This window comes from Balaenoptera musculus, chromosome 11, assembly GCF_009873245.2.
Source record: "Balaenoptera musculus isolate JJ_BM4_2016_0621 chromosome 11, mBalMus1.pri.v3, whole genome shotgun sequence".
In the NCBI taxonomy this organism is placed as follows: Eukaryota; Metazoa; Chordata; class Mammalia; order Artiodactyla; family Balaenopteridae; genus Balaenoptera; species Balaenoptera musculus.
In genome coordinates, this window is record NC_045795.1 from 8,227,037 (window position 1) to 8,252,619 (window position 25,583).

At 43.6% G+C, this 25,583-nt stretch overlaps 1 protein-coding gene across 2 annotated transcripts in view; it reads right to left on the reverse strand.

Moving 5' to 3' along the window:
- Window positions 1-25,583, reverse strand: part of NEDD9 (neural precursor cell expressed, developmentally down-regulated 9) — a 296,941-nt gene that overhangs the window by 183,754 nt on the left and 87,604 nt on the right. Inside the window, exons 3-4 of one of the 2 annotated variants that reach the window (XM_036868227.1) lie at window positions 20,574-20,701; window positions 3,598-3,954 (exon numbers count right to left, since the gene is read on the reverse strand). The gene's annotated coding sequence lies outside the window, so the exon portion shown is untranslated. The remainder of the gene's footprint in view (window positions 1-3,597; window positions 3,955-20,573; window positions 20,702-25,583) is intronic. The other variant, XM_036868228.1, reaches the window with a different exon arrangement.

Here is a 25,583-nt window from a genome sequence, read left to right on the forward strand (position 1 = left end):
CCACCCCGGGCCCTTGAGTGGATATGAGGTGTGTTGCAGGGAGGGAAGGGTGAAAAGAGGAGAGGAAAGCCATTAAGGGCACATTACCAAGCCAGCTACCACTGTGGGCAACTGCAGTACAAGTCCAGGTGGAAATTTTGAGAAAAGGTGAAAGACTGTCTTAGAGTCATTCCACTCGGGCCCAAGGGAGCTGGGATATTTACAGCCCATTAGAGAGTTAATTTCTGGACGTTTTCATTTGTCTTTGGGCAATTACAGTGACCCTACCTGGCCTGGAGAAAGCCCTCAGGTCATGAGAGAAAGATGCAGGCTGTTAGAAGTCTGCCCAGTCCTGCTGAGGCCCGAAGGACGTAGGCAGGACTCTGACTGCTTCTACTACGCCCCTTCCCTGCTAGATACTTTAAAAATTGTTACCACGTTTAATCCTTACCCACAGCCCTTCCCGATAGCGATTAATTTCCCCTTATTTACATATAAAGGAAGAGGCACCGCGAGTTACGTCATTTGACCAAAGTCATACAGTCTGCGTTCTCCTGCACCTCTGGTTATACCTTTCTAGTCTTCTTTTTCCTTTCTTTTCTTAAAAAATATTGAGTGAAACTCACATAATGTAAATTAGCCAATGTAAAGGGAACAATTCACTAACATTCAATATATTCACAATGCTGTGCAACCACCCCCTCTATCTAGTTCCAAAACATTTGTATCACCCCAAAAAGAGGCCCCATACCCATTAAGCAGTTGTCCTCCATATTTCCCTGCTCCCAGACCCCAATCTACATTCTGTTTCTATTGATTTACCTATTATGGACATTACATTTAAATGGAATCATACACTTTGGGGGCCTGGTTTTTTGAGGTTCATACACGTCGTAGCATGTATCAGACCTTCATTCTTTTTTTTTTTTTTTTAATTTATTTTTGGCTGCTTTGGGTCTTCGTTGCTGCGTGCAGGCTTTCTCCAGTTGCGGCGAGCGGGAGCTACTCTTCGCGGTGGTGTGCGGGCTTCTCACTGTGGTGGCCTCTCCTGTTGCGGAGCACGGGCTCTAGGTGTGCAGGCTTCAGTAGCTGTGGCATGCAGGCTCAGTAGTTGTGGCTCGCGGGCTCTAGAGCACAGGCTCAGTAGTTGTGGCGCACGGGCTTAGTTGCTCCGCAGCATGTGGGATCCTCCTGGACCAGGCATCGAACCCGTGTCCCCTGCATTGGCAGGTGGACTCCCAACCACTGTGCCACCAGGGAAACCCCAGAACCTTCATTCTTTTTTTGTGGCTGAATAATATTCCATCGTATGGTTATACCAGAATTTATTTATCCATTCATCTGCTGATGGACATTTAAGCTGTTTCTACTTTTTCGCGATTGTGAACAGTGCTGGTATGAAAGCATGAGCCCCTGTTTTCAATTCTTTGGGGTATATAGCTGGGAGTGGAATTGCTGGGTCATGTGGTAATTCTGTGTTTAACTTTTCAAGAAACTACCTAGTCTTCTTAGAGAGCTCATTCTCCTCTCCCTCTATTTGAATGTTAGGATTTCTTGAGGTTCCATCCTAAGCCACCCCCCTCATTTCTCACTTGATATTCTCTCTCAAGGATGTTTCATCCACACCCATGGCATCAATCAGCATCTATAGGTTCAGGATCCCCAGGACCCTGCTCTGAGCTCTAGACCAGCATGTCAACTGCCTGGCTGACGTCCGCCTTTGGATGTGTTCAGGGCCCTCCAAAATCATCCGCTCCAGAGCGGAACTCAGCCCAGGCCTGGTCGTCCACCAGCTACTCTAGTCTCTGTGAGCGGCAAGCAGCATCAACATCCATACGGATGCCCCAACCAGAAAACTGGGGATCGTCTTCAACGCTTCCCCTGGGGTCTCCTTTCCTATTTACCCCCGAGTCCTGTTGCTTTTCCTTTCTCGATGACTCTTTATCTGTCTAGTTCTGCCTCTACTGCTACCATCCTTGTCTTGTCTGTACTCCCAGTGATATCCTTGCTTGGCTGACTGCATCAGCCTTCTAACCGGTCTCCCTGTCAGCAGGTGTGGCCCATCCCATCCATTCTCCACGCAGTAGCAAAAGGGATTTCTTAAAAATGCAGATCAGACCATGACACCCCAAGCTTCTCCACCAGTTTTAGAATAAACAGCATCTTCAACGCTGCCTCTTTCTCCAGTCTCGTCTTGAGCCACTCTTCTCTTCCCTCTGGCCACACTGGCCTTAATTTAGCTGGACAATTCAGGTCTCCCGCCCGGGGAGCGCCATAAGCTGCTCCCTGCACCTGGCACCAGCCAGCCCTTTGCCTTGTTCACGCCTGTTCTTCTCCAGTTGTCATGGCCCCTGTGCTATGGAAACCTCGCTGACGCCCAGGCAGATCACGCTCCCCTGCGATGTGCTCTGGTCCTCATTGCACTTGGGTAATGACTAATCAACAGACTACAAGCTTTTGGGGGGCAGGGCAATGTCAGTTTTGCTCCATCTTACTTAAGTTTTGACTTAAAAGTGGCTTCCACACCGTGAATACTCACTAGAGACTTGTACAGTAATTTAGTGACCTAATTCACAAGAAACGGTGGAGCTCTAACATGAAACTGATTTCACACCCTGCCCTTTCCACTGCTCCCCTCTGCTCCATTCTTAGAACAGAAATGTCCTTAAAAATAAGCAAACTTGGGAGCAAACAGAAACAAGGAGGAAAACCGCTTGGCTGGTTCCCAGGGTTCTGTCGTGGAGGCTAGTTCTTCACACCCACTTCTGGGTGGGGAACCAGCTGCTGGGGGGAAGGGAGGGGCTCTCCAAGCAGGAGCTGAAAAGACCAGAGGCCCCTCCCTCACCTCTGGTCACTAGCTCGGGGACTAGCCTGCTCACCAACCTCCTGGCGGCTTGAGAGAGCATCTGACCCTTTTAGAAGGGCTTTTCCTCTTTAAAGCTGTATGTGTTCTTCATTTTGAAGTAATTTCAGCACGATAAAAAGTTGCCTCAAGTCTTTTGCGGAAGAAAGGCAATTGAATGAATGAACACATTAAATGGATTAATATACAGAGAAAAGTAAGGGTGGAGCTGTTCGGGTGGCCCAGTGTGGACACAGAGAACAGTGTAATGTGTCCCCAACCCCTCAGAGGGGATACTAATGACCCATTCTCTGCAGAGCCTGGATACACACAGAGTCTGATTCTCATCACCACTTCTTGCCCCCCCATCATTCCCATAGAGGCTGAAAACGACATTATAAATGACACTAATCCACCATAAATTGTAAGTGACAGCCCACACTTAGAGGTTCTGAAATAATGAGGAGAAGTAAAAGCTCAGGGTCATTTCAGGTAAGCTCTCCGAGGCCGCTAGGAAGGGGGCGGGGCCATGTATTTCACACACCAGGAAGCACCTACCCAGGAAGATATGAAACTAGAATCACATAGGTATTAAGTTGCACCCTGAAGGAGGAGACTCCTTCCTCCTGAGGCCTGCTGAGTCCCTCCCAGCAGCTGCAGATAAGGGTGCCCCCAGCAGGGAACACAGCGGGTTGTCTGACACCAACTCAGGAAGTCAGAGTCTGAGTGAGCCTCCTGCCTTCCCCTCAGGCCGCAGCAAGTGTCTGGGAACTCACCCAGGGCGGAAGGCTGTGGGATCCTCTGGTCGCGTCCTTGCCCTCCCTCTGGGCAGGCGGGCGGGAGGTGGCGGCTCAGTCCTGCCTCATGGCCGTGCTTCTGTCTTGCTGCAGCCGCTAGACTTGCTTCTGAAGGCAGCTGTGAGCATTTCTCCACGGAGCAACTGCACACGCAGACTGTGAATGGCGACCTTGTGGGTGTTTTTCCTTCCGGTTGCTGTGAAGTGATGTTGTCTCAGTTCATTTCCTCTCTGTGCATCTTTTTTTTTTTTCCCCTCTGTCAGACCCCCTGACACACTGAGGACCACTGGTTGTTTAGGGACAGGCGAGCCATCTAGTTCGGATCGGCACCGTTTGCTATTTTGAGAAAGAGATCTTTAGATTAGGATCGCCATGAAATTCTGTGAGATGTACTTTCTAAGTGGCACAAGCACCTTTCTAGGCTGCACTGAGGCAAAAATTAGGCTTTTCAAGACCAATCAATTTAGGATTTTGTGGTTTTATGAGCTCAATATGTTCTAAAGAGTTCTACTATAAATTGACATGAAACATCCTTTCATTTGACAAGTATTTATTGAGCCTGTACTCTGTGTGCTGGGGGCTAGGTACCCAAACAGATCATTCCTACGTACAACGTGATATAGAAGCCTAGATTTGATTATGTGAAAGGGAATTTGAAAGTATTTCATCCCAAACCCGTGTCTTCTTCCAGCTGGGCATTTGAGTAGCATACAAGGGGAAGTACTCTGAGACTGACCACCTGGGTTTGGATCATGGCTCTACTCTTTAAATACTTTTGATCCTTCTGTGCCTCAACTTCCTCATCTGTAAAATGGGAATAATAAAAGGGCTGCTGTGAGAATTGAATGAGTTAGTATATGTATTCAAAGAGCACCTGGCACAATAAATAAGTAAACAGCATATGCATGCTTACCCTTATTATTAGTGACAAATTATACATAACTTCAGTCCTTGGTTTTTTTTTCCTTTTTTGCCCCGCTTCCCACCCCTTGCTGGTGCCTAGGAAATGACTTGGGGGCATAGCGGATTGAGGGAAGAGGGAGATGGTTTGAATGACTAATATTCCGAAATGATGTGGTGGTGCCTGATGTTTCTGCTCCTGCCTGCTCCACCCCCGAGACAAGGACAGGGCTGTCCTTGGCCTTCCCCTCATCTTTACACTCTGCTCATGCTGTCTGTTGCACTCTTGCGACTTCTGTTTTCTTGTTGTTTTGTTTTGTTTAGTTTTAATTTCCTGTAATACTTCTCTGAAACTCAGATCCACGTTATTTAGTTTTAAATGTCGAGCTGGCCTGAATCATGCTAAGAAATGCTCTGTCCGTAAACAGATGCTACCTTTAAACAAAGAAACAAAAACTCAGCTCAATGCCTTGTGCAATTGGGACTTATAAATACATCAACAATAAGAAGATCTATATTAATCTTTATACATGTACATAATTAGCAAACTTCATGGTACAAATACCGTTAAGGTACTCCATTTTTTTTCATTCTCTTCCCTTTCCTTAAAAAACTATTCTTGAGTACACGCTATATATCAGGAACTGGTCCAGATTTGAGGTAGAGTTATTCTAAGTTTTTATTTTATAGTGCAGAGTATTTATTCATGATACATAATAGAAGTAGAGGAGAAGTACAGACAGTAAATAATTTTTTCAAAATGCTCCCCTATGCATTTCCCATATCAGTAAAATACCATTATCAGTAAAATATTATTTGCTTCATTAGATGTTTGTGCAGTATAAATTTAAATGCTAAATTTTAGAAAAAATAGTTTACAGTTATATAGTGTAACTTGAAGATTAATGCTATCTAGTTGTTTCCATAAGTCGATGATACCCTAGATATTCTAAAAAAACTAAGCTTGGGCTTCTTTTAAATAAAGTCCTTGAGTTTGGCAACTTGATTATCCTTAACTCTGTTATTTCATCTACATCCTCATGGCTTCTTTCCCCACTTTGAGCTGCCTGGACCTCCCACTGCTGAGCTCTTCAGGATGGAGAGAGGGCACATCTGTGAAGGCAAACTAAGGAGCTCAGACTTTGTCCAAAACAGATCAGATTGTTTGCAAAAAACAAGTTAAATATTTTTCCCACTTGGAAAGATGGAAGTTTCCTACGTCTGTTTTCCTACTTACAGTCTTAGATTTCCTTCTTCTTTTTTTTTTTTTTTTTTGTGGTTTGTTTTCTTCTTTTGATTAGTGGCAGGTTATGCCACATATCAAAATTTTGACAAACCACAGATGGTTCTGACAAAAAACAAACAAGTGTAATTTGTAATCACTGTATCCAATGAAGACTGTGTTTACATTTTCATCTTTATTTACACAGTCTTCTTGACTGCTTTAATTAGCTTCTTCATGCCATCTCAGATTGCTGGAATCTCAGCACCACAGAATGGTTTATAACTACCTGTTAAGCAGTAGCTAACCTCCAGGCAATGGTTTTGAATCTGTCATGAATATTTGGTCCAAGCAGGGCCTGCTGTATGAAGTGGAGGCTGAGGGGTGAAGGAGAAAGAAGTGAGGAGAATTTGAGAAGATAAAAAGTTTAAAAAGTCTATGGTCAAGTTGTGTCCGTGTGTGTGTATGTGTGTGTGTGTGTGTGTATTTATGATTCCATTTGCTTGACTCATTTCCCTCCACGACTGAAGACAGTATTAGCCCTGGGGAATCAGCTGCCCACTAAGGAATTTAAATGAATATGCTCAAGAGTTGGTTTGGCACGTTTTACGAGCAGTGTTGTCTAGTATTATAACGTATGCCTCCTCCCTTCTCGGGACTGTGAGTTGGTCTTGTGGTTTTCATTTTTAGATGAAGAAATCAGAGTTCAAAAAGATCCAGCTCATTTGTCCATTCAATAACTACTGTGGACCTGAAAACTCCTCTGAGCTTTCCTGCACATTTTTGATATACCAGTTCACAAGACTCAGGGCCTGCACTCAAGAAACTCATAGCTTAGTTGGTAGATTATCTAGTGAGAACACGATTCCCCTTAATGGGTTCACTCACGATATTAAAAGCATTTATTGAACAAGTGCTATGATAAATAAAAAATGAATGAAAATCAGCTCCTAAGAGAAATTCCAGTCTAGTAGGCATGACAAAATGAACCTTATTCACCTTCCTCTTTTGTTCTCTTGCTGCTTACAACCCTTCTGTTCTCTCTCTTGTAACAGGACATCTTTGCCTTCCGTCTCTTCTGTTCTCCCGTCCATCAACCAAGTCCTAGAGTGTCGCGCTCTTACATTGCCAGAACCCCATGGAAAGCTATTTCAGTAACATGTTAATGTCGATTTCCTTGTTCTTGTTCTTCTGGGTGTTCACCCATTCCCAGCCCTAGGTGGAAGTTCAATCTACTTTCTCTCATGCTTCAGAGCAACCCAGACTCACTGGGAAAAAGTTAACAAAGGCCAAATTGTTTCCTGGCATCTCTCTCTCAGTAACCTCAACTGAGGCCCTTCTGCTCCTCAGGAATCTTCTCACTCATTTCCTACTCTCTGTCAGGTCTTCTTTCCAAACTTTCCTCTCTCTCCAGAAGCTCTGAGCCCAGCCCTGAGCTCACACCATGCCGAGGTAAGATGCTGATGTGAGCTCTTTCAGCGTCCCTCATGATCTCTGCAGAATTTCACTCTTTCATCCATCCAGCTCCTCATTCTCTGGTCATTCTTCAATCCTTTGAATTATAGTTTCAAGCATTACCATTGGATTAATAAAAATAGTAATAGCTACCATTTTTGATGTTTATCATTAGGAGGAAAATGACATTTTCATAGATGAAACCATTCTTCTAGCTCACAGAACAGCTGTTTGAAGAAACATGCGTTCCAAGAAGAGCTAAAGGAAGAAAGACTGAATCCTTTTCAGGACAGAACTGATGACAAACATAAAGGGTTCTGATTTATTGGAGACATTCATTGCATTTAAGCATCTGGCAAACACCAAGCACTGATTTGTCCATTACTTATATCTCGATCACCTATCCCTCTATTAAATGATAACCACCTTTGACTTCCCAAAGAATAATTAGCAAAATCTTGTCAGTGTTGATTTTGCCATAATTTTTAAATTAATTTTTTAAATATACAACTAATAAATTTATATTATAAAAAAACTAACATTGAAGGTAAAATTAAAGTGCTTTCCAACCATCAACCCTAATTTCAGGTCTCGCCTCTGCTTTGCCCAAAGGGAACCCCTGGTACCTGTTTGGTATGTATTCTTCGAAGACGTTTGCTAGGCATTTACACGAATATATGTAACCACCACTGTCAATTTGCAACGTGCACGTGTGCAACCTTGCCCTTGAGCGCGCTCTTGTGCACAAACAGAACACAAGACTGAAACCATCACATTATGCTCGGTTTCTGAGGAAACTGTACAAACTGCTGTTCTGGTTTCACATGAAATAGGAATTTGAAAGCAACATCTTATTCATAAGAATATACAAAATAAAATTACACTGCTGTTTTCGATGGTTGAAGAGATTAGACTCCTCCAACTAACTGACTTTTGACCATTTGTTTTCTAAATATACAAAAATGTGGATTTACATCCAACTGGTTTGCCCCTGAGTAGAGATTCCCAGATCAAATACCAAAGGTTGATTAGTCATTTGATAAGGTGATTTTTCTGGATTTTCCTTTATTGCCTACACAATCACTTAACCAAAAAATCAAGTCAAATCATGCCTCTCCCGAGGTAGGTTTGCTGCCCTGACAGTGACCCAGTCCCAGGGAGGGACTGCCAAGTGTCATGATAATTTACAGCTCCTTTTTGCTCTGCCATGGCTGGTTCTTTAGCTTTCCTTTCCCTTGAGCATGTCCTCCTCCTGATTCTCGGAGCAGTCTCCATTTCACAAGCCCATATTGACAGATTCCTACTCTAAAGACTTAGAAATATTTTTTACTGATTCCTGGTACTTAAAACCCCAACACACTTGTTCCCTTTAGTTTTTATACAAGTATTTTACTCTAAGACAATCGAAATTCTAAAAAGAAATCCAACTTATCCCTCCTCTATTTTTTTTTTTTCCCTCCTCTATTTTCCCCACAACTTTTCCTATCGTATAAGCGAAAAGCCCTGTGCCCACAGGTTCACGGAAACCCTAATACTTAGTGCCTTAATTCTATCCACTCTTCTTCTTACTCTGCCTCCTTCCTTTCATGCTCAGCTTTCCTGAAAGAGTTGTTTCGTCTACACTGTGTGCTCCCACTGCCACACCTTCCATTCCCTTCTTCCTCGCTGCGTTCCCTCCATCCTGACCTCTGGCTCCCACCCCCTGCTCTGCATGCAGTAGTCCCTGTTAATGTCACCCATGGCATCCTAGATGGTGAAACCAAGACATCACAATGGCTTTCCTCTGTTGCATTTAAAATGACCGATCACTTCTTTCCTCTCAGACCCCTCTTTCTTTCTCTGGGGGATCCCGCTCAGCTCAGTTCACTTCCTTCACAGTTCACTACATTCCCCCCCGCTTATTGCTACTCCTGTTCCACCAATGGACCTCACATATTTTCACTCTACTTCTCCCTCTGGATGGGCTCCTCTACTCCCATTTAGGTCTGGGGCGAGTCTTCTCCTCCTGACTCTCCACTAATGTCATTATCATCCCTTCAGTCTCTGTCTTAGTCAGTTCTAGCTGCTTTAACAAAATTCCATGGGCTGGATGGTTCAAACAACCAAACATTTATTTTTCACAGTTCCGGAGGCTAGAAGTCTGAAACCAAGGGTGCCAACACAGTTGGGTTTTGGTGAGGGTCCTCTTCCTGGTTTGTAAATGGCTCTCTTCTTGCTGTATCCTCACATGGGGGAGAGAGATGATCCTTCTTTGTCTCTTCCTATAAGGACACTAATCCCATTCATGAGGGCTCCATCCTCATGACCTATTTACCTCCCCAACGTCAATCTCCTAATGCCATCACACTGGGGATTAGGCTTCAACATAAGAATCTGGGGGGGACATAAACATTTAGTCCATAGCAGTCTCTCTGTCCTAAGACATTACAAACATTTCCTTGCTTCTTAAATCTAACCTGTCACCAAATCCTGATATTTAAAAAATTAAATCTTAAATCTTGTTGACCAATTCAATACATGCCCACTGCTACTACCTTAGACTTTCATTGCTTGGACTGTCACAACAATTTCTAACTGTGACAGGGCACAAGGTGGGTCCTCAGGAGATATTAGTTGAATGAGCATCTCCACAATACTAGATGTTCTCATAGAAAACTTTCAAATCTCCTCATGTCACTGTCTGCTTAAAAACTTCCACCAACTCCCTGTTGCCTACAAAACAAAGTGAAATGACTTAGTTGGTGAATCGAGATCCATGCTCTCTTCTTAGATTCTCTCCTTCTTATCCACACCTAGAGTTCCTCTCACCTTCCCATCACCCTGCACTGCTCACTCTTCCTAGTATTTCATGTCTTCTCATGATTTGGGGATTGTAAAGGCTGTTCCCCTACCCAGAATGCCATTCCTTCTCTTTTAGGCAACATGCTTCAAGACTGTCCCCTGGACAGAGAATCTTTTCCCCCTTTCACTGTCACCAAAACTTCTATTATTGAGCTCAACACATAGTATCATAATAGTGTGTCTGTTTCCTTGGACTTCAAGGTTCTGGATGGCAAGGAACTGTTGCTTATTCATTTTGTTTAGACCAAACTAAATATTTTACAAAGTGGTCTGTAGAGGTCTTGTATCAAAATCACCCACAAGGTGGTTAAATATAGATCCCCAGGTCCCACCCTTGAATTGCTGAATCAGTTTCTCTGGGGAGTGGAACCCTCCCAGCTAATTCTTATGCACACGAACATTTGGGGACACAGTTACAACATCCAACAAACATTTGATGAATAAAGACATGATGAAAGTGTTAAGATCTCTACTCCTGAAAATCTGCTCTATTTCCTTCATTCCTCTGGGGTGTAGTTTGGCTGGAGACAGGTCCAGGGAATTTGGCTCGGCCGCAGGTCAAAGTGACCTAATGGGAAACAGCTTTGCGTTATTCTCTAATCAGGTCATGCAAAGCACCTATTGTCCTGTCTAAATGCGAAATTAAGTTTAGGGCCATTCAAAGCCCTGAAGATGGTTGGTCGTGATAAGAGCTAACAAATTCTTGCTCAAGTGAGAACTGGTATTTCGGGCATGCTCTGCAATTTTAACTCACCAAAGCCAAGTTCTTAACCTTAAGTGGTTCAGAAGTACCTTCAAAGGAGTCTCACTGTCTCATTTGCTGTGCTTATCACCAGTATTGGTAACTCTAATATCAGTTAATAGTCCTCCCCTATTGACATTGGGTGAGTTGTGAATGAGCCTAAGAGTTTTTAGACTTTGGGTGAGGCTGATGGACTTGGGAAGCCACAGGGTCTCTAAAATGTCCTTTTAAAATTTCTTCAGTAGATTTTTGAGCTCCATCAACATGACCTTGAGATCTGTCACAATGCACCATACCAGGCCTAACAAAGACTAAAAAACGTGCAGTATCTAAATGACCTCAGGACTACACAAAGTACCTTCAACAAATGTTTGTTGGACTTGTTATTTACCAAATAAATCTTACCAAAAGTACACAAAACAACTTCTTTATTACACAAGTAACATATACACATTGTTGAAACCAGAAAAAGTAAGGAATTCAAAAAAACGACATAACCAATGTTACACTGGAGTGTGTATACATTTAAATGTTTTCCCATATATATGTAGAGTGATATTACAGTGGATTAGTTTACTATTGTTGCTATAACAAGTTACCACAAAATTAATGGCTTAAGACAAAAGACATTTATCATCTTACAGTTCTATATGTTAGAAGTCCCACACAGGTCTCCCGGGCTAGTTAGTGTATAGGCATGGCTGCATTCTTTTGGAGGGGCTAGGGGAGAGTCTGTTTCCTTGCCTTTTTCTCTTCTAGAGGTTGCCCATATTCCTTGGCTCCTGGCCTCTTCTTTCATCTTCAAAGTCAGTAATGTTGAACCTCTATGACTGTTCCTCTATAGTTACATCTCCCCCAACCTCAGCCGGGAAAAGTTCTACTATTTGATTTTAAGGACCCAAGTGACTAGCTTGGACTCTCATGGATAATATAGGAGCCCAATTCAAGGTCTCTAACTTCATCACACTTGCAAAATCCCTTTTGCCATGTAAAGTAACATATTCTTAGATTCCTAGAATTAGGACGTGGACATGCTGGGGTCATTATTCTGCCTATCGCAGGTAGAGACTGAACATCTAATGTTCACGGAGGTTAAGTGACTTACCCAAGATCACAAAGTTTGTAAATATTGAACCTAGTAGTTAAATTCTTTCAGATTGCAAGAGTTTGACACAATCAGATTCTCAGCAAATGAGATTTACGATGAAGGCACGTAAGGAACAACGGTAGGGAGTTCGCGTAAACGTAGGACCGAGCCTCCCAGGAACCGGCACTTCATCCTCAGCCCACAGACCCCGGGATCTTGCTGACTCTCAGCAGCGGCCACCCACAGCACCACGTGAGGCCACTGCCTGTTTCTTAATACTGCTCATACCCTTTTTAGCTCCCTCCAATGTCCTGCTTAGCTTCTCAATCATCTTAAATTCTACTGATTCATGGCTTTAGCCCACTGTCTCCTCTCCATCAGTCTCTTGGTTTTTGAACCCTTCTGTCACTTGTATTTTTCTCTCTGTATCACCTTCATACTTCTTAAAAGAAAGGATCTGATAGAGTCCGTTGGTCACTACAGGGCACTGGACACCCCTGTCCTATAGAGGGGTCCCACTGGATTATCTCATTGGCTGGTGGTCAGCTTACAGATGGCCATCTTCAAAAACAACTGCCCCTTCCTGGTTCCATCAGCCAGGATCAGGGGGTCAAATGTGATGATCTGTTTGTAAGAAATCACTTAGGGTCCCTTCCCTCAGAACAGGGCCATGAGCAAGTGGGCACAAAGAGACTCTTCTCCAAAGCCTCGGCCAGAATGTCTTCCCCACGCACCCCTGCATACGCTGCAGCTGAACCATATCTGGGAACCACAACTGGAATAATCTAGCTGAATGAAAGAGTATAAGCAGGGGCTGAACAAGAGGAAGAGACAGTGCCCAGAACTAATACTGAATACGGACATTTTGAAAACGATTTAGGTAATTGTTTTCAGTACTTTAAGGCCCTAACTGCTGATCTTCAACAAAGAGGCCACACAGGCTTATGAGAGTTCTAAAATTATATTGTATTTATCAGTCACCAGGACCTCAACTTGCTTCCACAAACCATATAGGGCCTTGTGAAATGAGGCTTTGGAAAGGGGACCCTGTTGTTTCTAAATTTTCACCCATTTGTTTCCCTATCTGCATTTGCTCTGAAAGGGGAAAGTGGCCTCATTAATTTGGAAAGAATGAGTCTAAACATGTTTCAGAAGGAGAAAAACTCTCTTGGGCATGCTGAAGCCCGCCCCACCCCCCGCCCCCCCGCCCTTCCTGATGGAAGAATGTTGCCATAAAACTTTCATCTGATATTTCCCACAAAAATGTGAGCTGTGGTCGCAGCTCAAAGATGCCAACACAAATTCGAACACAGCCACCTCCTGACTGAAAACACAATCTAGGCTGTTCTTTAGTCTGGACCTCGGTCACCAGGGACACAAATTGATTTTAAATTTCAATTAATTACGTGGGAGGAAATGGCCGTCTGATAGACAGAGGTCTTAACATAAATATTTCTCCCTGGTGACAGAGTACTGAGATGCTGCCATGTTACACACAACCAGGGTTTTTTCCATGTGGCGTGCTCTTTTTTTCTCCTCCTCTTGAGCTTTTAGAGAGAACGCCAATGGCATGTTATCACCTCAATTTTCTATACCCTGTAATAATTCATTGAATTCATTCATCTTTACTCTGAAATACACAACATTCTTCATGCTGGCAATCAAAACATATTTTTTTTTGAGCAATTACCACTATGTTAGGAGCTGGGAATAAACCAGTGGGTAAAAATATACACAGTATGTTGTGTATATTGGATGCTTTGGCTACAAATACTGTAAAAATAGAACTTAAAGTGGCTTGAACAATAAATACCTGTTGCCTCACCATGCAAGAAGTCTGGGGGTAGATCAATAAATATCTTCATGTCAGTTTTATTCTCAGGTGGTTGGTTCCCTCACAGTTGCAAAGTGGCTGCGATAGCTTTAGGTAGTACCTTCTCAACCACATCCAAATGCAAATAAATACATAAATAAATAAGCCAAAATGAAGACACCTCCCCTTTTTGGGTCCCACTCCCCAGCAGAAATGCCCTCACGTCTTAGGAGGCAGAACTGCAATCACAAGCCTGTTCCTGAGCTGATCAACAGCAAGACAAATGAAATGGTCATAATTTGCTTAGACTAGTCAATTTTGGCTCCGGGGATTAGGAAAAGGGCTCAGTCTTTGCTGAAGCACAGGGTTACCCCATACAGAAGAAATCCAGTTCTGTCAGCAGGAAGATAGGATTAGCCTATTGGATAAGAAACCAGCAAGTCTGCCTCTTGCAACTTCCAGATACATAGGAGGGACGGGAAAACACTCCCCAACATACACGTTTTTCATAAGGAGTCCAAAAGACAGAGGTTCCAGTATCCGTTAGTAGTTACAAGATCTTGGGTCAGCCTCCTGGAACCTCAATTTCTGAATATGCAAAATGGGAAATCATATCTATCTCACTGGGTTGCTCTGAGGATCAAATATATTAGCACTTGCAAAATACCTAGCACTGTGCCTGGCCCATAGGAATTGCCCAAAACATGCCATTTCCTTCTTCAAGGCCCTCAGGCTGCTCAAGTCTAAATGGCTGGATAACTGACAAGCCAATGAGCCTGTATTCTGATTGATAAGCACTGGGATATTAGGATTTACAGAGGCTTCCTGGGGGAGGTATTACTATCACAGTTGCCAGGAACCATTAAGGTCCCCAAAATGCTTTTGCTACCTCCAATGGGTCCTTTCCATTTTGTCCTATTACTTTATCTTTCTGCAGCCTTGCTACTCTTGTCAATCCCCTTTCCTTTGGAACTCTATCTTCCCTTGTGTTCTGTGACGATTTTATCTGGGTTTACCGCCTTCCTCTCTAGCATCTTCTTTCCATGCTCCCTTAAAAGGTCCTCTTTATGGCCTTCCCCAGAACTGTGTTCTCCACCCCTGCTGCAGTCTCACCTGTCGATCCCCGACATGAGATTTCATCCTTTCTTATAGCCTCAATTCCTAGTTATATATTTACGACACATATTAGACATTCAATACATATTTCTTTCATCCATTTTTAGTCAATCATGTATTCAACAAGTATTTATTGAAGGCCTGGTACTATATGCCCATTACTGTTCTTCATGCTGGAGATATAGCAATAAATAAAACAGACCAAACCCTGCTCTTGCGAACTTACATACTAATGAAGAGACAGATAATGAATAAGCAAACATTTCCTGTTAGAGATGAAGTAAGTGCCATGGAAAATATCATGCTGCATAAGTAGGGAAGGAAGGTCGGGAGGGAGAGACAGCTCCTTTACAGGGTGCCTAGGAATGCTTCTTTGATAAGACATTTACACACAGACCTGAAAGGTGTAAGTGACCAAGACATGAGGCATGGCAGCGGAACAAAGAACACAAGTGCCCTGCAGTGGGATCGAACTTGGCATCGTCAAGAAACCCTCAAGGGGCTAGAATGAAGTGATCCAGGGGAAAGAGGAAGGAAACAGATCAGGGGGCAGTGGGGAGGGTTTCACGGGCAATGTCAGGGCTTTGGCCTCGCCTTTGAGGGAAATGGAGAGCCACGGGGTTTTTTTTTTGTTTTGTTTTTATTTTATTTTTATTTTTTAAATTTATTTCTGGCTGCGTTGGGTCTTTGTTGCTGCACTCGGGCTTTCTCTAGTTGCAGTGAGCAGGGGCCACTCCTTGTTGCGGTGTGCAGCTTCTCATTGTGGTGGCTTCTCTTGTTGTGGAGCATGGGCTCTAGGGCACACAGGCTTCGGTAGTTGTAGCACGCGAGCTCAGTAGTTGTGGCTCGCGGGCTCTAGAGCGCAGGCTCAGTAGTTGTGGCGCACGGGCTTAGTTGCTAAGCGGCATGTGGGATCTTCCCGGACCAGGGCTCGAACCTGTGTCCCCTGCATTGGCAGGTGGATTCTTAACCACTGCGCCACCAGGGAAGCCCGAGCCGCTGGGTTTTAAGAAGAGTGATAGGATCTGACTTACACCCTTAGAGGATCATTTTGGTGTCTCTGTTAAGAAGAGACCCTGGAAGCCAGAGCAGAGGCAGGAATTTCTGTTAGGAGACAACTGCAATAATCAAAGCAAGAGACGATGAGGGCTTGGATCAGGGTGGTAGCAATGCAGTGTTGAGAAATGGATGAATTTTGGCTCTAATTTGAGGTGAGATCAATAGGATTTTCTGTTAGATGTGGGAGTGAAGGAAAGAAACCAAGGTTAAGCCCAAAGGTTTGGGCTCTGGCAAGTGGAAGGAGGAGTGGTCATTTTCAGAGATAAGGAAGGCTGTGGGGGACCTGGTGGGGAGGGGACAGAGAGTTAGATTTGGGGCAGGCTAAGTTCTACACGGTTCTTAGACCCTGTGTAGCTGTTGAGAAGGAAGTAGGATATATGAATGTGGACACCAGGGGAGAGGTCTGGAGATAGACCTTTGGGAGTCACCAGCATATAGGGTGACATCTGAAGCAGTGACACTGGGTGAGATCACCAAGGGTGTGTGTTTGAAAAAGGGAAGCAAACTGACGAGTGGGCGTTGGGCGTGCGACATGGAGAGGCCGGGAGAGGACAGTCACCGGCAGAGGAGACTGAGAAGTGGCCTGAGACAAAGGACCACCGCCAGTGGTGCCCTGAAAGGCCAGCAAAGAGGGTCCAGGGGGACATGAAGTGTGTCAACTGCTGAAAGGGGAAGTACAACGGAGGCTGAGAACTGCCCTATGGATTTGGGGATGCGGAGGCCACTGATGACCTTGACAAAGCAGTTCCAGTTGTGGGTGGGAGGGAACGGGAGAAGCTGGAGGCTGCAGTGTAGACAGCTTCTCCAAGAGCTTTGCTGTAAAGCAGAAGAATGGGGTGATAGTGGAAAGACGGTAGAGGGTCGAGGGAGGCTTTTTTTTTTTGGTTTTTTTTTTTTTTTTTTTTTTTTTAAATTATTTTATTTTTTTAAATTTATGGTTGTGTTGGGTCTTCGTTTCTGTGCGAGGGCTTTCTCTAGTTGCGGCAAGTGGGGGCCACTCTTCATCGCGGTGCGCAGACCTCTCACTACGGCAGCCTCTCTTGTTGCGGAGCACAGGATCCAGATGCGCAGGCTCAGTAGTTGTGGCTCACGGGCCTAGTTGCTCCGCGGCATGTGGGATCTTCCCAGACCAGGGCTCGAACCCGTGTCCCCTGCATTGGCAGGCAGATTCTCAACCACTGCACCACCAGAGAAGCCCCCTGGTTTGTTTTTATGATAGGAGATTTAATATGCTAGAATAATAGACAATCTAATCGGAAAATTTTTATGACACAGGGGAAAGAGGAGTGAATTGTTGGAGTGAGGTCCTTGAAAAGGGTAAGGGGATGGGATATAGGAAATAGTGGAGAGGTTGGCTTCCGTCAAGAGTTTAGTTAAACTACTCCGTGGCATTTCTGCCTCAGCACTCATGTTGTTTGGCCAAGTGACCTGCAGGGGCCTTAAATGGACACCAGCCCCTCATACCAGCCCATGGCCTAAAGAATAGCCCACAGAGTCACAAGCAAATGTAAGTTCCTGATATGACTTCCCCGGCAGCCCTTGTGAACAAACAGGCTCCCCTGTCTCCCAGGGCCCTTCCTTTGTGCGCCCTTAGATAAGACCCCGTGGAGCTTACCAAAACCACACTCATTTGGTTTGAATTGACCAATCTGGCCTTAGCCTGGGAAACCCAGGCACTCCCCCATGACCCTAATAAAGGCACATGCCCCAGGACCTGTCACTCTCACAGCCTGTACCCTGTCTTGACCTCCCCTCATGGCCCCTGGCGGCCTGCCCTGTACTTCCTCCAGGACCGATGAGTAATGAACCTATTTCAGTGTTTCTTGTGGTCTTTTGTTGAACATCATTCACCATCTCACACCCTGTGCTTTCCTTAACAAATGCTAACAAAGTTGTTAACAGCTTCTCCTGAAGAGGAAGGGCAGACTACAGGTATGGGGGTGTGAGTGGGTGCGTGACCTCTGCTGACCCTTCTAGTTTTTCCTGTGAAATAGAAAATAAGGTTATCAGCCAGGACTGAAGTCTGGGGAGGAGGCGATGGGGGTTTAAGGAGAAAGGACAGGATGTGAGATGGTCATCTTGGAGAGTGAATGAACTAGGGAAATGTGCTAGGGTCACTGAATCAACACTGGCTACTGCGTGCTGGCTCCCATCTCTAGTTCTGAACACTGGTATTGCTCCTGAGCTCCAAACTCGTATACCCAGCTATCTACTGGTATTTGCCCCCTGGCTTTCTCATGGGCAAATTAAAGCCATTCTCCTGTCTACCCACTCCAGCCAATCCTCCTACGCTCCGTATTTCAGTGACTGTCACTCCATGCCCCCCACCCCCCCTTTCCAAGCAGAATAATAAGCCTTTGAATAACTCATAAACTAGAGTGGAAAATATTTCTTATTTTCTGAGGTGAGAACGCTGCAGAGAATCAATGTTTTGGAAGGACCATTATTAGTTCAGTTTGAAACATTATCAACTCAAGATATCAGTGAGAGATCCAATTGGAAGTGGTGAGTAGTTCAGCTGATACACACTGGGTGGCTGACTGATTATTCCTTTAGTAATTAGGAGGTGTGCATAAGGCCACAGTTCACCTGGGGCTCCTATTAAAATGCAGATGGTGATTCAGTAGATTTAATGCTAAGCTTCAGAGTCTGTAGTTCTCACAATTTCCAGATGATGCCAACAGTACAGGTTCACAAACCTCACTTTGAGGGGCAAAGGTTAGGAGAAAGAAACCATGCAGATCATTTCAATTTAATGGTTCAGAGTTATAATAAAAAGGGAACTACATGGACATAGTTCAGCATAAGAAATTAGGCAAACCATGGAGGGTTGTTCACTGGCAGGGCCAAGGAATGTGTTCTCAGTTCTGAGAAGTATGTAGAACCATGGAAGGATTTGAACAGAGCATACATCGTTCTATTGCAAAATGCTCATTGAAAGTCAACCATGTGTCAATTGCTACCTCAACAGCGGTGATAACACAGTGAACAGGGAAACCGGGGATCTTGCATCCTGGAGGGGTTAGGGAGCTCACAGTAAGCAAACAAACAAATAAACAAGGACATTTTAGATTGCAGAAGTGCTGTAAAGAAAATAAAAAGGATTCACGTGATTGAGCCTGGGGGGACTGCTCTAGTGGGAGTAGTTGTTGAGCCAAGAGGTAACCACGCAGTGGAACCGGTCAGTCCTGCAAGGATCTGGGGGAAGAGCATTCTGGGCAGAAGGAACAGCAAGGGGGTGGCCTTCAGGTGGGAGTGAGCACTGAGGCAGGAGGACCAATCACGTCAGAGTGACCGGAGCCTAGCGAACAAAGGGAAGTGGTATGAGATGGGGTAGGGAAGATGAGCAGGGGCCAGGCCATATGAGGGCTTTGAAAGCTGCGCTAAAGAGTTTGCATTTCATTTAATGTGGGAATGAAATAATCCAATTTTTAAAAGATAATTTTTGCTACTCTGTGAAGACTGTATTGTCCGTATGTTTGTTAGGTCCGGTGGAACATGGATTCCTTGACGTGTTCAGAACTGTACTGTAGAAAGATGAATCTGTCAACAACTTAATAAAATAGCTCAGAGAAGAGAAGCTCTTCAGAAATGTGTACAATTGAGAGTTAAGGACAGCATGAACTGGGGAAAATCAGACTCACACTTCCAAATGAGGCTACAGAAGCGAGATGAGAGATTCAAATAGTACTCAACGCTCTTAAGTTAGGACTTTCTCATTAACTCCCTCGTTTAATCCTCTATACAACCCCACAATGCTGGTTACGAAAATCAGTTTCTGAGGTTTTAACCCAGACCTATTGAAATAGAGACCCAAGGGCATTTGGTTGTCAGTACATAAATGCTTCAGGTGATTTTAAATTGAGGGGAGGTTGATTTGCTGCGTCTCCACCTCCTTCTGTCAAAAGAATGAAGGTGGTTACCATTTCGTAAGTACCAATCGCTCTCTCTAACCCTTCCTGCTTTTCTTTAAACTCTGCTGATTAATTTACAACCTAAGTGGTGAGATTTCAGGATTCCAGGATGAATCCACAATGAAAATACCAACGAGTAAGCTTCTGGAGCTTGCTAAAGAAGTCTCTGCTCCTTGCTGGGGTTGGTGTGAATCTTTGCTGGGGTTTTAAGGTAAAGGGAAACCTTGATGTAATGCTCTCAGATGCAGTCCTCATTTGTATTTTAATGTAAATGAGTTTCAGATCCTTCTTGAGAGAAAATTTTGGCTGGGAAACTATGGACAGTTCTGTGCCCAGAGTTGGGGGCGAAAGGCTTGGGGAAGTAGAATGGGGAAGGGGAGGAAAGGGGAAGGAGGTGGCACAGGGCACTCAACTTCACTTCCTTCCCGCGTTTGCGTGGAGCCAGGAAACAACCACCCATCTCCTTCCTGAGCCTGAGGGCTCTTAAAATGTTTGCTGAAGAAGAAAAAATAATCTGGTTTATAACTTTGCATTTAGCTGTGCTTGTTTAGATTCTCATGTGAACCGTGCATCTGGATGGTTTACCTAAAATATGCATTTCTTTAAAAAGAAAGAAACCTCTGATCTGCATTTTGACCCTTTCCCTTGGTTGTTGCTGCTGGGCTGTGTCAGCCATCTCCAACCAGAAAAGGTCTCACGGGCACAGGGAAGCTACAAGGTAGGGCAGGGCGAACTGCACACTTGACATTCAACTTCATAGAAACAGGGAGATGACAAAAGTGGAAGGAAGGAAAGTCATCACTTACTGAGTGCCAACTGTGTGCCCGGTCTGCTGGACACATCTCGCGAAGGTTCTCTCAGGGCCTCCTCATTTCCTCTGGTTCTCCTCGGAATCTCCAGTATTAGAGATGAGCCCAAATGGTGAACACACCTCCTGCCAAGTCATTTATGTGAGTATTAGTAGTAACTAATATTTATCAAGCATATAATGGCACGACCAGGTGCTTACAGGGATTCCTTCATTTAGTACTCTCAACATCTTAGGATATGGTTCTCATTCATATATTCATTTCCAGATAAACTAACTGAACCCTAGAGATGCTAAGTGACTTGTCCAAAATCAACGGTGCTGTGATTCAAACCAGGCCACCAGATTCTTGAGATCACAGTTTAGTTGTTATGGATATCACCTTTCACTGAGACAGTAAAGTCATAAAAATTATACCTGCTCTGGGTATAACTTGCCCGTAAGGTTTATCTTTGAGGTCTTTAGGTCCTTTAATTTTTGTCTCCTTTTTCTCCCTAAAGGCATCCTCTCTTCACTTAAAGGGTACCTACAGCCCTCCTATATTGTATACCTCACTACAGTACCACCTCTTTTCTGAAAAAATTACCTAGTATAATTCACTCATTCACACTGATGCTATCTATGCCTTCTAGGCATAAGTGCATTTAAAAATTTTTTATCTCTAACTATAAAGAGGGTTTTTTTTTTTCTGAGAATTTTCAGCTATCAACTCAGGGATAAAGGATCCGTTTGTCTCTACTATGGTCTGGGGATGTCTTCGGCTGGTGACTGGTTGGAGTATCTAGGTGTAAGAACTTCCTCTCAAGGGTTTCCTGCTTATCTGGAGAGGGTGAGCTCCAGAACCAGTCACAGGAAGTGTGTTCTCTGAGTGATGTGAGTTATAGGAACAGGTGTCCTGGCCTCATTAGCTCCGGGACCTGTGATTCTGAGACACTGAGCTTACTCTGCCTGAGCATTCATTTATTCATTCATTCATCACGTAAGCATGGTCACTTCGAATGGCACCGGGGATGCTCTGATAACCCAGACAGACATTGTTCCTGTTGCCACAGAGTTCACAATGCAGAGTAGGAGACAGACATTAAGTAAGAAACTTCAATGAAAAATGGGCATATTTGTCTCCCATTGGTCCTTTTCCTTCCTCTTCCTTTCTTACTCCATCGACATTATAATTTTTCTCCCATCCTTTTGCCCCAAGGCTCCCAGATGCCATGTATCTAGAACCTTCTTCCACTCTTGTGGCAATATCCAATCTTGGACATTTTCTATCCTCACTTTTGCCTAGTGGGGTGATTATTACATTTGGCTCCGCCTCACTGCCAGCCAGAAAAACCCATGGCTTGTGACCCATTTTTATCTGCCATGAGTCTTTTGGTCATTTTAAACACACAGAATTAGGAACAGTGTCAAGAACAGGGAGTAGTGTGATGATCACTTCAGAGTCCATTAATTAATTCAGTATTCTTCAGCAAGCCTTACATAGCTGGTATCTGCCAGGAATTGAGGTATATGGATGGAAGAGGAAAAACACAGTTTCCGCATAGTAAAAAATATATAAATTTCCAAAGGAAACGACCCCCATCTATCTTCTTCATGACCCTGTCCCCAATATTTAACTCCTTAGCACAAGGTGGGAACTCAATAAATATTTGCAAAATAAAAGAATGAATTCATATTTTGGCTGAAAAGACAGATATATAAAGAACCGTAATAAGGTAGGATGACCATTCATTCAATAAATATTGATTGAATATCTCTAAGTGTTACATAATATGTCAAATAAGACAGATGCTGTCCTTGCCCTTATGAACCTTACAGTTAAAAATTTGCACAAATAAGTATTGGAGTTATGATAAGTAATGTGAAGAAGTGTAGGGTCTAGAGAGCATAAAACATGATATGTTTACCCGACACATGAGAAAGCCCTATAACTCGATAAAGCTCAGATTACTTTTGAAAAACTGAAATATTAATATGGTTGAAACAGTTGATGGGGGGAAAGGGAGAGAGTGGAAAGAGCGAGGTTTAGGAAGAAAAGCAGAGATTGGAATTCCCCACGGTGTTAAGGCGAGATCCCCAGATGTGAGGGCAAGTAAGGGTTCAGTGCTTATCTCGAGAGCAGTGAGAAGCTTTTCTAAGATTTTAAGAGCAAGATATGATGGGTTTTAATTTTTAGAAAATCACTCTGCTTTGAAGATAAAGAATGGGAAGAGATCAAGAATGGACAGTAGGAGACCAATTAGGAGGCTATTGCAGTAATCTAGGTATGAGGTGACATTGACTTGAACTAGGAAGGTGATATCGGAGACAGAAAAAAGTGGATGGATCCAAAATATATCTTGGCTGTAAAATCAATACGACATGATCATTGGATTGCGGGTGGGTGGTGGTGACAGTAAAGGAGAGAGGTTGTCAAGCATAACTCTCGTCAATCCCATAAATGTTGGTGTCATTTTCTGAGATTGAAAATACTGGAGAAGAATCACGTGTTTTGGAGGAATGTTAGGTTCCTAACCTAGTTAGGTTTTGGATACTATCACCTTGAGATACCTGTGAGAGATCCAAATGGAAATTTCAAACAGTTTAATGGATACATACTGTGTGACTGCCTGGCCCAGCATTCTTCCTCTAATATAATTATGAGGTGTGCATGTGACCCAATCTAAGGCAATCGTAATAATCTTGACTCCCAGCCCACAGGGACTGATTTCATAGAGGAGTCATGTGAACAATCAATGGACCAATCAAATTCCTTCTCTTAGTCTGAGAGGACAGAAGAGAGATTTTTTACACTCTGGTGCAGAGCTGTGAGGATGTAGTTCAGAGCTCTTAATGATTATGGGGATTACATTGGCTTAGAAAAATGAAAATAATGTGCAGAGAGACAGGAGTCGGAGAGAAAGGATCCTGAGAATAACAGAGTCCTCTTGCTTCTGCCCCTGGTTCGGTTACATGAATTAAGAGTCAGCATGTGTCTATTAATCTCACACTCTCTCTCTGACTCTTTCTGTTTCTCTGTCTCTCTTTCCTTTTTTTGTTTGTTTGTTTGTTTGTTTGTCTGTTTTTTATCTTAAGCTAGTTTTGGGTGCGATTTTATCACTTATAATCATGACAATGCTAGCAATATATACAGTTGGATTTATTAGCTAGAACTCATACAGTGAGATCTTGGCTGTAGATATATTGTTGAGACTTGTTGATATATCATTTGAGACAGGGAGTGGACAAGGTCACCAAGAAAGAAAGGAAAGAGACAGAGTACTGAGGTCTAAGCTCTGAGGAACTCTAACACTAAAGATCCAGGAGAGGAGGATGAATTCCCAAGGAGGTTGAGAGAAATGTCCTAAGTATTGGAGGAAACCAGCAGAATGTGGTGTCCCAGATACTAAGGGTTGTTTTAAAGAGGTGGCGATCGACTACACAGAATGTTCCAGAGAGGGCAAATATGATAAGAACTGAAAAGCAGCCATGGGATTGGGCAGCACAGATGTCATTGGTGCCTTTACCAAGAAAAATTTAGTGAAGTGAGAGGTCAGAAGCCAGGTGGAGTGGATTGAGGAGGAGATGGGGGTGAAGAAGTAAATAAAGCCTGAGTTTGGAAATAATTCTTTTGAGAATCCTAGCTGTAAAGGGGAGGAATGGGTTAGGATGGCACTGGAGAGGGAGATCAAAGAGGGATATTATTTATTTTATTTATTTTTTTAAAGATGAGAGGTACTAAAACCAAATTATATTTAAAGATCTATTAGAGCACAGAGAAAAAGCAGGTAACTCTGCTTGGGTGAGTAGAAGAAGGTCTCCCTGAGGAGATAACGGTGAGCTGGGTTTTGAAGAAAGAGTAAAACTTTTCCAGAGGAAGATGGCATTGCATGCAAAAGGGGATTGTAAGCCAACACACAATGCTGCATTTAAAGAATGGTCAACAGCTTAGAGCATGGAAAATTTTAGTCCTGGACCCTGTTAGAAGAAAGGAAAACCCATCCAAGACTTTTTCTACCTTTTATCTTTGTTCTCAATTTCATCTTTAAAATAATTGGTTAGACCAGATTATCTTTAAAGTCTGTACCAATATTAAAATCCATAGCTAATGGTGATCTGTCTTGAATGTTTTGTTAGACTGATAGCAATACTCCCCCAAATGAATATGCCACCACAGCTGTTTTCTGAAATTATGCTTTATATTGTGAGGCGCTCAGGAGGTTGGAGGATCAGCTTAAAGTGGTCCCCTTAGAAAAAAAATAATCATGAAATATCTTTGAAGTTTACTGTGTTTTACCTTAAAGGTTCCTGTGCATCCTATTCCTTAATATATTGACATGAGTACTATTAAATTGTTTTATTATTCACTGATGCCCCAGGAAGATAGGCCAGCTATACCCTTTAGATTTAAATATTTCCACATAGTTATATGCATAAGCTCTGAACAAGGCTGAGCGTCCCTGGCTGGCTTCTATTTCCTAGTCTTTCCTCACTTGCCCACTCACTACCAGCTTCACAGAGGCAGAGAGTCTGAGTGTCAGCTCTCTGCACAAGTGAAATATGGTAGAACCTGGGATAGAGAGGAAGGGAGCTTTAAGAGTAGCTTAAACTGAGTTAGTTGATCTTTATAAATGTCCTGTGCCAGCGGGAATCAAGTAATTGCATTATGAGCCTTAGAATCTTAGTTACTCACATATCATAGGATTCACATCAACTTGGGTGTATAAAAGCCACATAGGGCTTCCCTGGTGGCGCAGTGGTTGAGAATCTGCCTGCCAATGCAGGGGACACGGGTTCGAGCCCTGGTCTGGGAAGATCCCACATGCCGCGGAGCAACTGGGCCCGTGGGCCATAATTACTGAGCCTGCGCGTCTGGAGCCTGTGCTCTGCAACAAGAGAGGCCGCTATGGTGAGAGGCCCGCGCACCGCGATGAAGAGTGGCCCCCACTTGCCACAACTGGAGAAAGCCCTCGCACAGAAAACGAAGACCCAACACAGCCATAAGTAAATAAATAAATAAATTTAAAAA